This window comes from Pleurodeles waltl, chromosome 3_1 (genome assembly GCF_031143425.1).
Source record: "Pleurodeles waltl isolate 20211129_DDA chromosome 3_1, aPleWal1.hap1.20221129, whole genome shotgun sequence".
In the NCBI taxonomy this organism is placed as follows: Eukaryota; Metazoa; Chordata; class Amphibia; order Caudata; family Salamandridae; genus Pleurodeles; species Pleurodeles waltl.
This window is the reverse complement of record NC_090440.1, coordinates 252,814,586-252,827,675: the sequence shown is the minus strand read 5'-3', so window position 1 is coordinate 252,827,675 and position 13,090 is coordinate 252,814,586.

The window sequence follows — 13,090 nt, the reverse complement described above, 5'->3', positions numbered from 1 at the left end:
GTAGTAAAGTGCGCAGAGTCTAAAAACCTGCAAAAACATTATCTCAAATGTGGAGGGAGGCAGGCAAAAAGTTAGGGGTGACCACCCTAAGGCTGTCAGGTCTAACACTTTGTCACGTCACTCAGGCTGGAATACCACACTTGGGTGATCATTGCATCCTTCCATGCTGTCCTTGCAAGGTGCATGGCAATATAGTCCTTGCAATCAAGTGTGGCAAGACATGGCAATGCTTCAAGAGTGGCGCTGACTGTACACTATAGCGAGATCACTCAAACAGTTATACACTGCTACATTGTCATTATTGCTTAACATGCTTATCTGTATTTTTATTAGAAATTCCAAACTTAACATGAGAGATCATATTTCTGTAATAATGTTCCCCATTTGTCTTCAATGACATATAGTTAAATTAGATTGCAAGGCAGCTTTAAAGCATTTTCAGAGAATATTTAGTACAATGACCAGTATGACACATGGCTGAAGTGGCATACTTTGTACTACAAGATCTCCTCCCTCTCAACCCAAGATGTCATGCAATACTGCACGGCTTGGACCTCATCCAAAGCACATTATTAAGGAGGCCCCAACATCTCACAGTAACCAAAATGTTGCAGTTGTACAAAAAACCCATATGGCCTCCTCCCACATAGGCAGACATTTTAGAATTGGCACAGTTAATAGTTGTCTACAAAGCACTGCCAAATGTATTTAATTATACACAGAGTCTCCTTGTACAAGCCCTAGACAACAACTTCTGGGGTGAAAGCTGACCCATGCTATGAGAATGCAACGCAGCTGCAAATCCCTATAAATCAAAGTAAAGGTGTGGCAAGCTACACCAAATCCCTTTCTTCTGTATCTTTGTGAGTGCCAGAGAAATGTAATGAAATAGCTGGAGTCTCCACTTGATTTGGAACAAATGGTATATGTATGCCGGACGTTAGATTGATGAAGCTAGAAAAGGTCAGCTGATCATGGCAGCAGCTTCTCTTCCCCACAAAGAAAATGTTCAAGGTGAGGCGATTCTTCTACAATGGCCGATGGAGGTGCAATTCACACTTCATAACGGAGATCCAACTCTCAAATAGAGAGCTGAAGACATCACATACAATTAGAATGCATTTTTAAAATGAGCATGTGCAGTGGCAGCACTGGTAGTTAGTAGATTCAATTTCCTCTACCTGCTTTCTTATGTGCACTGTCTGATCGATAATGGAGTAACTATTTGAGCACTGTTCTAGGTCAATCATATTGTTAACAAATATGCACTTTGAAAACAACAACAAGTGAAATAGGGGATAGATTTCCTCATACCTTATGGGAAGTACTCCTAAAAGTAACATGACCTAATTCTCCATAGGCAGAAAAGGAAAAAGGGTCCTTAACCCTTTCAATTAACTTTTTCTTCGCTATTGTCACCTTCATTGCCCACAGCATTCCTTGTCAATTCTAAGTTACATGCATGCCTGTGCTCAAGAGGATTCGCCAAGGAATTCTAAAAAACACCCTTGAGACTCAAAAGAGGGTATTGCAATCATCATATTTGGGGTATTTCTTTAATAACTTTTCGCTTTTGGGTTATTAGTTGCTGGGGAGAGAGCCCTACTCAAGTTATAATCACAATTATTTTCATGGTGAACCGCAAAAGTTAATAACTAAACCTTTGCTTAACCCTCTGGTAGCTTGGTTCAAAAACAGTCAGGATTAACTTACAAGCAAAGTGTAAAATATTTATGCAGCACTCAAACAGTAATAAAGGGAAAGCACAGGACAAGAAAAATTCCAAACCAATTTAGAAAAATACAGAAACTTTTAACAAATAAAATGACACCAAAATGACAAAAATCCTATAAGTGGAATCAGTGATATACATTTTTTTAATGTGCAGTGAAAATAGCACCAAAAAGCATAAAGCGCCATCCACTGTTGTCTGGGCATGCTGGTCTGGGTCAATGTCAAAATCTAAGGCCGACCACGATGGAGTTCTTGTTGAATACCGCCTTCTAAACTAGGGCCTGATTTAGATATTGGCAGACTAGTTACTCTGTCACAATGTTGACAGATATCCTGTCCGCAAATATCTAAATCACATAGAACATAATGGGATTTAGATATTGGTGGGAGGGATATCCATCACTGTTGTGATAGAGTAAATCATCCACCAATCTCTAAATCAGGCCCTCAGTCCTGTCTTGCGCCAAAAACTCTTGTTGACGAGGTCATCGGTCGGTCAGGCTGCAGGCTGGATCTGGAGAAGGGCAGGTTGTTGAAGTCCCAGGCCTCAGTCAGAACTTTGCATTGGAAGGGGCTGCTGTGTGGTTGCTGTTGGCGTTGATGGTATGTTGGTACTTACACCTTGACCATTTTTTGAAGTCATCAAAGATATTGCCCCTTTGTTTGTATGGAGTTTTGTTAGTTGACTTGAAGTGCTGTAAGGGAGCAAACATCAGACATAAATTTTAGCTGGAGAATTAAAATCTAGCGCCACAAGAAGAACTAAGAATCAATAATTATTATTAAATTGGTTTATTTTAGAACATTTATCAGTTCAGTATGTAAACAGAGTAAAAATAAGTCCACAAGATATAAGAATATGAAGTGCAAATTGAAATGCCCTTGTAAGTTGAGCAGTAATAATGTGAGATACAGAATGGTAACAGCAACAGTGAGAATAAAACAAATTGTTGCAAACAGGTGTTCCATAAAGAAACTTCCTGTTACTATTCTAAACATAGAGAGAGACCATGAGTTCTAAAAGGTAATTTTATTTAGGCAGCATAGAAGGTGCCAGCATGGAACTGAACTTTGGTAGAAGGTTGAGGAAATAGAAGGAATGTACCACATGTAGCTTCAAACTTCAGTAAAAAACAGCAGGGGGGATCTGTTCCCTCTCACAGTATGGGAAAGTCTGCCTAACTAACTATGGAAACACCAATTAGATATAACAGTAGCTTCAAAACATCCTTATGCCTCCTTACACCACCAGGAAACAATTGAATCGTTGAATGTGAACAGAATCAGCACACTCCCTTTAACTTCTCATCTCATCAAAACTGGGACTGCAGCAGCCAACCTTGAACTAGTACACGATACATGATAAACCGAAGGCCTGCTTTCACCATTATTTCTCTGAGATTTCTGCCGACATCGTCCCTGGAGACCTCACTATCAGACGTCTAATACAAGCAATGCGGCTTTCTCTAAATATCGAGATATAAAATTATAGACCTGAAAAAGGAAGAGACGGCATACTGGTAAGGATAAAACACATTTTCAATGAGGGCCTAAAATCAGGTTAAGTTAACTCAATAGTCAACATGAACTTTTGTTACACGATTATACATATACATGTATACACTAAGAATAAATGAGAGACATGGTTATAAAGAAAACACTATTTTGAACAATTAATCTGATACTCTTATGCATGGATTCTTGATGACTACCATGGTTACATTTCATTAATTAGATGAAATGCCTCACGCATGTTAATAAAATTAAGTCACACACAGAATACAAATATTGTCTCCGAATATAAATGTATAATAATGGCATGTAAAGGATGGAACCTAAATTATGATGCCCCAGCGTTAAGATTTGTTTGATGATCAGAAATTCTCGATGGCGGGAAATACGGGCTGATCATTGTCAACACGAAGAGGTGGTCCGTGTGAGTAAAGTCTGGGGTCTGTATCCAGGAAGTCTCATCAGCAGTAGGATGCAGTTTCTTTGTCAGCCACAGTGAAGTCTATTTGCATTCACTGGGAGACCAGGCCTCATTCTTTTGGATGCAAAGATATCAGAGCCTCTAGTTTTCCACTTGGAGTCCAGTGTTTGCAGTTCTAAGGTTGAGGAAGTACATACCAAAACCAACCAAGGATCGAGGAACTGGGGGCAGGTCCAATTAGTGCTAGTCAGCTGGGTAGTTACAGTGAAGGCCTCTTTGAGCTTGTTGTGCCTCTGTAGTTTAAACATCAGGTCAGACAACTAGACACTTGGAGTCTCTGCTGGGGTCCTCAGTTCAATGCAAGCATGTCAAGTCTTCCTTCCAGCTTCAGACAGCATGGCAGTTCTTTCTTTGACGTCTTCACAGGTCCAGGTTCTGATGAGAGGTTCTGGGGTTACCACTTTTGTTCCAAGTGCCAGACTTTAGGTGGGCGTCACCCCCTTTGTCTAACTCTAAACTAGTTCTGGTCACTTCTTCACTTTCCCCTAGATCTGGCTCCAGCCTGGCTAGTGAAACAAAGAGTATGCATACCCAGGTGTGAGATGCATTTACCAATTCAAGTACAAGCATCTTCTGAAGTCAGGAAGGGGCTGAATACAACCCTTAGGCTACCTTTTGAAGCTAGGGGAGGGCTGGTTACAACCTTCCAAACCATCCTGCTTAGAAGAAGAACACCCTTCCTCATACCCAAGGCTTTTTGTCCCCTGTCTGGGAGGAATACACATCACACCCCAGAAGAGCCCTAGGTGAGCTATTAACAGTCATGTTATCCTGGACATGGGCAAAAAGGCATATTTGATTGAGATAGGGAATGCCAACTTTCTAAAAGTGGAATTATCAGAACAGAAATTTAAAATGTGACTTTGCCATTAAAGGGGATTTTAAAATTACAACACAAATGTGTGGAAGTCTTTGTTCTCAAGCTGTTCCCACCTGAAGTTATTACTTATTAAATATAATAATGTAACCCAGTGTTAGACTATGGGAGAGCTAGCCATGCTGTAGTGAAACATAGTTTTTCACTGCCAGGACATGTAGATTTAAAGTAAACATGTCCTACTTTTTAAAAACCATGCTCCCTGAACCTTTAGGATCTACTTTAGTGGTGACTTATAGATATTAAAAAGAAAGGCTTAAACCTGACAAAAGGTGTATTTGGCCAGGTGGAAATAACAGTTTTAAAACTGCACTACAGCCTTCAGTGGCAGGCCTGAGATGTTTAAGGTGCTATTTTAGTGGGTGGCACAATGAGTGCTGGGGGCCCACTAGTAGCATTTATTTTACACGCCTTGGGAACATGTAGTGCCATTCACTATGAACTTAGAATTAAATGTAATGGGACAATTGGGTATATACCAAGTTTACCATGTTTAAAAGGGAGAGCGCATGCACTTTACCACTGATTAGCAGGAGTAAAGGGTGCAGAATCCTATAGCCAACAAAAATGATTTCATTGAATGAACGCTAAAATCCAGGGTGACCCTGCAGAAAGGATGAGGTCCAACAATTACTACACCAGAACATTAAGGCCCTCATTCTGACCCTGGCGGTTCTCTACCGCCAGGGCCAACGGGGGCGGGAGCACCGCCGACAGGCCGGCGGTGCTCCCTTGGTCATTCTGACCCCGGCGCTTTGGCCGCGGTCAGAACGGGAAAACCGGCGGTCTCCCGCCGGTTTTCCACTGACCTTAGAATCCTCCAAGGCGGCGCAGCTCGCTGCGCCGCCGAGGGGATTCTGACCCCCCCTACCGCCATCCTGTTCATGGAGGGAAAGCCGCCATGAACAGGATGGCGGTAGGGGGGGTCGCGGGGCCCCTGGGGGCCCCTGCCGTGCCCATGCCAATGGCATGGGCACGGCAGGGGCCCCCGTAAGAGGGCCCCGCAAAGTATTTCAGTGTCTGCCTTGCAGACACTGAAATACGCGACGGGTGCCACTGCACCCGTCGCACCTTCCCACTCCGCCGGCTCGATTACGAGCCGGCATCCTCGTGGGAAGGGAGTTTTTCCCTGGGCTGGCGGGCGGTCTTTTGGAGACCGCCCGCCAGCCCAGGGAAAAACTCATAATACCCTCCGCGGTCTTCAGACCGCGGAGCGGTATAATGGAGGGCGGGATCCTGGCGGGCGGCCTCCGCCGCCCGCCAGGGTCATAATGAGGCCCTAAATGCCATATTTAAGAAAAGTGGTGCTGCACCTGGAATTCTTCATTGTTTGAGTACTATAAATCATTAGAAACACATAAATGGATAAAAACACTAAAACGATGGATAGCACAGGAGCAACTAACTTAGGAAAATTGGGCCACCAATAAATTAAAAACCCAAAGGTAAAAACAATAAATTAAACTGACAGTAAAAATCCGACGAGAATCAACATGCCCACGTCACGTCTTTATGTGTGAATTGCCCAGCCAAGAAGACTTTAAGAACTACTATGGGAAGCGGGGAGTGGACAGTCAAAACCTTTGATCTATAAACTGACCTGACCAACTACTGATGGGCCAATGGGTGAGATGCTGCATTCTACAGCTCATTAAATAAAGTGCGATGTGCCTTAGCATGATTACTGTTCCGTCTCTTTCAAGCCAGGTTATTTCGTCTGTTTGGATCAAACACCTGGTAGTTCGGCAAACTGTTTACTCAAGTGCCACATGCGGTTATTATGTAGACATGCATAAAAGAGCATAGTGTCTGGTGTGTGAGGACATGCATAATGCTGAGATGCAGGATTCTGTTTGCAAGCAGAAAACTTAAAGACTAGTGCTTTGTGAACATGCCGCAATAAAGTGTACACTGCTCTGTCAAACATAATGTCAAGGTGCAGGATTCCGTCTGGAAAGAGAAAACTTGAAGACAAACGCTTTGTGAACGTCCGGGTTTAAGTGCGCACTGCTCTGTTGGGGAGCACATTTGACTTGCGTGATGGTACAAGTTGTGGCGCCCTAGGTTAGTCCTGGCTCGGTCTCAGATCAGATGCTCAAGTGCTTTAAAGACATGAAATCGCTCAAAAGCACTTGCTCTGTCGTGGCGCACGTTCCCCGTGAGGCTGCAGATTGACTGTGCATACCATTGATAAGAGTGAGAGCTGTTTAATTTCCTGCACCCCTCTGATTTGTTCCATGTCCTGCTCCCTTGATACACGCTTTACTTGCACATTTATCAACCTTTTTAATAGGCCTATTTTTGTTAAAGGGTCTATTATGCCCTCTAGGGTCATATTCATTTGGGCGATATCACTGCCCAAGAGCGAATACCAGCAGCTCTTATACTGGAAGATCACAGACAATGCTCCTCTTAGTGAATTTTGGTCCACTCTCAGTACTTGGTGATGGTGCTTGATTAGATTTTTTACTCAAAACGTCCATTTTCTCGATGTCGAACTCTTGGCAGATCAAGGTAAATTTTGGAAAGTTAAAAAGTTTCCTAGATGGCGCTATATGACAATGCTCCAAAGGCTCAGTAAGCATACCCGGGAAGGTCAAACGGCCATACATTATCATTGGTAAGAGTTTTAGCTGCAGCACCCTTTGGATCCCCTCTGCCAAGTGGCTTTGTAGGCAATGATGTAATTTACTTAGTGTGTATGTTGTCTTAGCCGCCTTATCAGCAAAGGCCTCGGCCTGCAGAGTTGGTTTGCCTGCGTCTGACGACCAGACACCTGAGTAATTATATTTGTTGACAGTGTTAACGCTTAAACGGTCCAGGTGCCACTCCAGCCGATGTTTCCTCCTCGTCCAAATACAAGGACCTTGGTTTTAGAGGCATTTGCTTGTATGGCATTCTTAATGTTATATAGAGGAGTGTGTCCAGAGCCCTTTTCATCCCGATTCGGGTGTGGTCCAACAGGACAAGATCATCAGCATACTGCATGATGGGCACTCAGAGGTGGCCTAACTTAGGCGGGACTACTTTCCCTTTCAGTAGTTCCCCACTGAGTCAGCTGCATATATATTAAATAAGGTGGGGGCATTAACACATGTTTGTTTTAGATCCTTGTTTGTATGAAATTTTTCTGTAACATATTTCGGCGTGATCTCAGTCCGGTCTGAGGTATCCATGTTCAACGCTATTATGGCCGTGAGTAATTTCCTAGGGATTCCCCACTTACCAAACTTGTTCAGAGGATGTTTCGATTTATACCATCAAATGCAGCACTATAGCCAGCAAATGCTGGCACATGCTGGCTATAGTGCTGCATTTGTGATGGTATAGCTCGAAACATTCTCTGGACATCGGGGAATGATGCTCAAGCTGCTTTAACCCTGACACCTCCCTGGGTGACACCTCCCTGGGTGCTGACCCCGCACAGGTGGCATTTAATACCATCTTGGTTGATAGTGATGTTCTGATTTGTTTCCTAAATGCTTTCCTAGATTTGTCTGGGGGGTAGAGCAGGTTTGATTGAACCTTGTGTTTTCTGGGTCATAAGGTGTGTCAAGTTGTTGTTTGCTTGGCAGAGGGACTGGTGCTTTATTAGTATGGGTCGCCCTTCCGTGCTTGGAAATTGGCGCTGTTGATTTGACTCACCTGTGGGTTCCTTTGGGCATTGGCATTATGAGAACAATATCTGCTCTTGTGTCATGATTGTTTTGCTTTGTTGACCTGCATGCATAGTTGATGAAATGTCTTTGATCTCTGTCACTCCCCCAGCTGCGCTTTGATTGCAAGAGATTTTTGTGAGCTCTGTAGTGTCAATCACAGTCTCTGCCACTGCATTCTCCGCCAGTGTGGTGTCTGCCAGCTTCACCATTTCAGGGATCATTGATTCTTCGAGGCTAGGGCTAATATTACTTGTGCTGTCTATAACATGTGGAGGTGACTTGGGATGCTTTATCCCTTCAATTAGTTGTCCCCTGGAAACCCCCTCGACGTGGTTCCAACCTTTCTCTTGAAGATTGTGAGTCCTGGGATTGTGCTTATGCTGGCCTGGCGGGGGTACTGTGAATCGCACTGCTGAGCTCTGGCCATCTTTTCTCTGTGCCCTTTTTCGGTTTGTGAATCACCGGCATCAGCGTGCATCAATATGTTCGACTTTCCAATTCTCACATAAAGCGGTAATCTGATGCTGTGTTTTGCGCATCCGGGTTGACGGTTTTGACGAAGAGTGTGTGTATCTTCGAGGCAGATGTTGGCTGTGTGGTTATTATTGGTTTTGGTGTGGTGTAAACAGGCATGGACCCCTCTCACAAGGGGCTGTTAGCCAACTTTCTATGGCATGCGCTGTGTTTCGCTGCGTGGCAGGTCCCTCTTTATCCTTGCTTTGAATACTGCTGCAGTATGCTGCTGAGAACGTGATGTGCTGACCAAAACCCAAAACCTATTTCATGCGGAGGCTTGAGTTGGCTTATCTGCAGGCTTGTCCACTGTGCGGTGTCCTTAAACCATGTTTAGAAGCCTTTGGCCTTAGTTACTTTAGGGTGTGACTTATAGTTACTTGAAATACCTTTAACTATGACTGCTGAATTTCTATGTTTTTTTTATGAGTAAATTCAGAACCTAACTGTAACGTCCTTTTAGCCATTGTTTTTTTCAGTGAATTTCTATGTATTGTTTAATTCTATTTCCTATCTATAATGTCCCTGTAACCTTTGTTTTTTTCAGTGAATTTATTTTGAACTTAAAATACATTATAGGTCAAGCAGGGTGCTTGAGATGGGCTTAAGAGGCAGTGAGTGGTGAAAAGGGAGAGGAATGCGGATTGGTAGGAGTGCTAAGTGAGAGAAACACAATATTTTGTAAAAGAATCCACATTTGATAGGGCTTTCAAAACAGAGATGAGAGAGAGTGTGTGTGTGATTTTGTCAGTCTGTGCAAGTAAAAAAACAGGTGAAATCTGACAGACTCCTCCCCATACACGGCTGAAAACACATGTACCCAGCTCTTCATCAGAAAATACATTTATTAGGGGGTGGAGGTGTTCGACCTCCAACATTTACCCTAAAGCTACACCCCTGGGAATGAATCACCACTGGCTCTCCTTGGCTACTTAAAGGCAGGACTTTAAGCGGGCTGGGTTTTGCTGGTGCTCAGCACCGGCAGTTCCAAAAAGGAGGTGCTGAGACTGTGCCTTTCGAGCTCTCCATTTTTGCCCTCACCCTCAAGGTGATTTTTTTTTTTTTAACAGGGCAGCAGTAGCACCCTTTGTACCTTTGATGTGACTTCAAAGAGATTTGTTACAGTTCTTCAACAGTCTCATCATTGCAGAACTGAAGCATTTATGCAACGACAGGAATAAGCAGCAAAACATCAGTCGGGCGGCACACTATGCAATGCACAGATTTTCAGCTGACATGCTTTGAAGCTACGCCCTATTTACATGGCCCACGCCCCTTTGAGATGAGAGAGACCCCCAGTTTTTTCATTCAACTTAAAGGCAGTCGTGGCTGGCGACTTGAAAAAGTGGCGAGCGTGGGGAATAAAACAAAAATAAACAATACAAACAAAATAAACTAACCTGTAAGTCGCCGCTGCTCTCCGCTGCTGTCTGCTGCACTGCAGGCATAGGCACCCAGACTGCCCTGCGCCAATCATGACGCTTCTCAGAGCAGCATTATGATTCGTTGGAGCGTCCCAGCTGGGCGCTCCAGCGCAGACTGGGAGGCTGTGCAGACTCTCTCCAACTCACAACACATTGCCGGGTTGCAGAGAGCCCTTGTGCATTTGTGCATACATGCGCACTGAGAGGAGTGCTCTGTGCACTCCCCTCACTGCTCGTCACCCATTGGCCCCGCCCCTTTAGAAATAAAAGGATTGTTTATTATCCTTTTATTTTTAAAGGTTTGCAGCTCCTGCTGCTGCTGGCGGGGGCCCGCCCTTTCTTAAAGGAAACATATTCCACAGATGGACCATAAACTGAGCGCACCCCGGATTCCCACAGACCACATACCACTATCCCATCAATGCTAAGCCCATACTTCTGCTCAGATCTGGCCTAATCCTCTATCTCCATGTGTTACAGAGACATCATCTGTCGAGACGCCCAGCTATCTGTAATGCCACTTTGCCCCTGAATGGGGAGGGTGACTTTAACATCACGCTTTGACTGTTGCCTCAAGTGTCTTTGGTAAATCTTGAAGTTGCTTCTCAATGTTGCAAAAAGGGGAACTTTATGTAGGGTTGTGGCAACTAAAAAGAGAACCAGACTCCTTTCCCCCGTGTGTTATGTTCAGCAGCATGTTTTGTAGAGAAACCAATGTCGGGCTGTTGCCACGCAACCCCAGAAAATGCGAGGGGCTGAATGGAATGGCCATTCTTCCATTGGGCGACTCTGCGAGAGACCCCTGTGGCCTGGTATCCCACTGTAGGTGAGTTCCTGGTTATGTCCCTTTCAAGTGACATAACCCATTTATCCCCATTCAGCCGGGCCAAAGCCGCCCAATTTGGGCCAGAATCCCGGCTACACTTAACTTAATACCTTGGAAGCACAGGCTTAATCAAAACAGAGTGCGCGCTCCAGCTTTCCCTTAGCGCACCCACAGTCAGTTGTAAGAGAACTCTAAAAACCCAGTTCCGAACACACACCGCAAAACCAAAATGCTTTAAAATAAAAACGTATTCTGCTTTCAAATTAAAATAATCAAGATAATTGCAAAGAAGAATGTATTCATCATATAAGGTATTTTACAGTGAACTATTTGCATAAGATCTTTGCATAAGCTAATGATAGAGCGTTCCGACCTAATAAATTACCTGTATCTGGACGCTCTTGGGTCGATGAATCTTTTGACCAAGTGGGGCCTCTCTTCACCCGAGAGTAATCAATTTAATCAAATCAATAATCAATAACGAACATAAGCAATGCCCTGATCAACATAACACTTCACAATTAATCCAGAATACATTTCGGCGAACCATGACCTTTCGGCCATGAATAACCACACCAGTTTATGCAAAGTTAGTGAATTTATTTCCCTATATTAACAAAGCTAGCACAATATAGATATGTCTCAACACCAAATGATATATGTAAATGAACATTAATAGCTGTCCATAACGACGGAAAAGATGCAATCTATGCAGCATTTCAATAACAATACCTTCGATGATAGCAACGCAAACCACTAAAACTATAATCTGTAATGAGCTAATTGCATACATTAGTCAGCACAACAAGGTCTCAAATTGCATCGTGCAACAAATGAATCCTCATCTATCCTCAAATTAGCATCTGCATGTGGGATTTCATGCAAAAACAATTTAGCAACATTAATTTGGAAAACTCCTAACTAGGGCTCTTATCAAAAATCAGCAGTTGGTTACCTAAAAAGAAACACAATGCAATTGTACAATTTCCTTTCATATTTACCAAATTCAATCAGCATTCAAGGAAGTCTTCGTCTCACAGGTACCAGTTTCGATCAGCATGGGACGGGGGCAAAGGGGTAGGGTGGTCGGGGCAATTGCCTCACAGCGGCAAGATAAAACTACTACTTCATGCAAAGGGACGAATCAAAGTTAAAGTCTCTAGGGCGAGAATTACTTAAAGTCTCTTTCTCTCGATTAGAGAAAGCATCAGAGTCTCTTTCAAAATGGCGTCGCAGCAAGATGGGCCATAATAGCTGCAATGGGCAATAATGTTCGTAATCGCTGGCAAATGGCTGATAAAGTTCGTAATGGGCTAATGTCCGATGGGTAATGGCTGCTTTCTTCTCGTGCACCTGGTTTAAATAGACAACAGTTCAAATCCAGTAGGGTCTTCCATTGGAGGGTTCATAGGTTGGCTTCAAATTGTCCAATCAAAAACAACTATTCGCAAACTTCTACCTAGGCATACATTATCCTTGGAGTCGGGAACGTAAGTTGCAACATATTTTACCAATTAACTCACTTTCAGAGCGTCCATTGTCTGCACCTGCAGATTGACCTTGGAGCAAAGAAGAAGATGCCAGGCTGGCACGAAACCTTAAAGATAAGCATGTGAACTGATCTCACTGGAAAAGTACAGCTTCAAGCAAGAATACACGTTTTATTAGCACATTGGAAAAATACGAGCATCTAAACCGTGAGACAAGGCAACTAGGCCAAAGCCTCCACTAAAGTTATGCTAAGCTAAAACATTTCTAACAAGCAAATCATGGCACACGTTTACGATTATGTCAGATTCGTACAATTCTAATACATCACGTTATATAAAGCACGCTTATAAATGTTGGCAAACTACTCTGAGGGCACATTTGTCCCCGTACAATCTTATTTAGTTCGATTAAAGCCACACTTGATTATTACAGCACTACGTTTATGCGCTAATAAATGTAAAACCTTAATTTCAGCGTCATCAATCCCTCCTCTGATGACTACTTGTCATCACACAAAACCATTCCCACAAATTTTATTCCATTAAAATTCTGTCAGTTCTCTTTGCCTTTTAG